The 2,406-nt window shown below is 40.3% G+C and overlaps 1 pseudogene; it reads right to left on the bottom strand.

The window, feature by feature from the left end:
• Positions 1-434: 434 nt before the first annotated feature.
• LOC107154296 lies at positions 435-1,710 on the bottom strand (annotated as a pseudogene).
• Positions 1,711-2,406: the final 696 nt, after the last annotated feature.

Below are 2,406 nucleotides of genomic sequence, written 5' to 3'. Positions count from 1 at the left end.
TAATAAGCTCCATTAATATTCTCATAAACCAAAGGAAAACTGAAAAGGTTTTTATATGGCTTCCAAATTTATGCATAGATGCCCTCAAAGGTAGATTATAAACAAGTTGGCAAATAAATTATAATATAGCTTAGAGGAAAAAAAGGTTAACACTTGGTGAATCCAGAAAGAAGGACATATGGATGCTCCTCATACCATTCTTTGGACTTAATTTTTGAGTTAGTTACTTTATTGATGTTATGTCCCTTTCCAGATTGGCCTAAAAAATATAATCAATTATTTCTTTTTAAATCAGAAATAAAAAAATCAGTTCTTCCCCAGGTGTTGTTACCTTCCTATTCTGTCTAAAAATCTTCCATAGCTTTCTAGGAAGCTTAAATTAAGGGGCTACAGGACATTGATATGGTTTTAGAGTGTTCAGACGGTGTGTGAGCCAAATTCTCATCAAAGGTCTGTGACAGTCACTGCTCTGTCCACAACAGTCACGTGGATACAGCTACAAAACAGAGGTGGATCCTTGCTGTGGGGATGAAATCCTTTCTGGTGACATGAAGAAATCTCTTCTAATCCATGGTCAGTTAGTTGAAAGAATCCAGTTTCCTGAAACTTGGGGGGAGCAGACAATAGCTATTGACTCTGGCAGCATCATCTGGTAGGAACAGTGAGTGTGTAGTGGACACTGGAGAGAAAGTTGGTCTGTGTGGGATGGGTATGAATCCACCCCAGTGTGATGAGACGCTGCTGATCCTGTATGAGGAAAAGTTCTTCTTCATTCTCTGTGTTGCAATAATCAGACCCAGCAGTTTGCTTGGGGATGAGAACAGGGGTAATGGTAAATTCATTCCTCCTCAGTTTTCCAAGAGAATTCCACGTTTGTACTCTCCGAGCCATGTTGGCACTGGCTAACTGGAGAAACTGCAGACACAGCCTCCCGGGCAACACCACATGGCACAATCCACCGATTGTAGGAATACTCTCAGTGTTGCTCAGAGCTCCAGGTTCCAAGGATCTGTCCACCACTGGTGGCTTAGCTGGCCTTTCAGTTGTGTTACAGTCTGAAAGCTGTGTGGATGACACAGGCGAGGTGGGGAACCCATCTAAGGAGGGCTTTTCCAAGTCAGGCACCAGTGGGCCACCTAGGCCAGGGTCCACCTTCCCAAATTCCTGTACAATTTTCAGTTGCTCTTTTTCTAGCTCCTGGTTCTGGATCATTTCTTCAAAGGCATGGAACTCTTCCTGTTCCATCTGTTGCTGCTTCTGCGGTGCTATCCTCTGTCTTTCCTTTTCCAATTCTTACTGGATAGCCATATTCTGGGTAAATCCCTCTGCTTTTTTCTTCTTTTCTTCATTATACTGTGTATATTCTTTGGTATATGGTTTTAACAGCTCTGCCTTCAGCTGTTCTGCTTTGGGAAATGCAATCTACTTTAATTTCTTCACTGTATCTTTCTTTTCAGGAATAACAGCTGATTTATAATCTCGATGCTTTGGTAGTTTCTCAATAAAGAGCATGATGTACTTGTTATAGAGGATGAAGGCATTCAATGTTGCCTTGCTCAGAGTAAATGGATGCCATTGGGATCATCTCAACTCCAGAGAGGAAGTATAGAGGGGGTGGAATGTCTTCCTTCACCTCCATGGTACTTCCCAAATGGGTCAGAGCCTCACTTTGTCTTTGGGTGGGAGGCTCACATCTCCATGGTCAGACATCAGGACCAAGATGTTCTTTCCTCCAGGATGATATCTGGTGTCATGTGCACTTGGGGCCAGTCTGTCAATTATTTCTATAGTTTCTTTTTTAAGTTTTTCTTTGGAGGCTCTATCCAGTAGTTTGAGAGGTGTGTTAAAGTCACCCAGTATTATTGTGTTGTGGTTTATTTGACTCTTGAAATTGAGATGGGTTTGTTACTTGTATTCTTGATAACTGCCATTCTGACTGGAGTGAGATGGAATCTCAGTGTAGCTTTAATTTGCATTTCTCTAATTGCTAGAAATGCATTTTAATCATTTTTTCATATTTTTGACCATTCATATTTCTTCTGTAAAGTGCTTGTTCAGTTCTTTTCCCCTTTGTTGATTGGTTTATTTGATTTTTTTGCTGTTAGGTTTTTTTGAGTTCTCTTATATCCTGGAGATGAATGCTGTATCTGAGGTGTGTATGGTAAAGATTTTCTCCTATTCTGTAGGCTCTCTCTTCATATTCTTGATTGCTTTCTTTGCTGTGAAGAAGCTTTTTAGTTTGATATTATCCCATTTGTTGATTCTTGATTTTATGTCTTGCACTTATTGAAAAAGTCAGTTCCAAAGCCAACATGATGGAGAGTTGACTGCTCAATAGCTTCAGAGTATAATGTAGAGCATATCCCTAGCCCAGGAGTAGATGAAAATAAAGATTTGGTTTCTATT

The sequence above is a fragment of the Marmota marmota genome, unplaced genomic scaffold (genome assembly GCF_001458135.2).
Source record: "Marmota marmota marmota unplaced genomic scaffold, marMar, whole genome shotgun sequence".
Lineage (NCBI taxonomy): Eukaryota > Metazoa > Chordata > Mammalia > Rodentia > Sciuridae > Marmota > Marmota marmota.
This window is presented reverse-complemented; position numbering and strand designations above follow the sequence as displayed.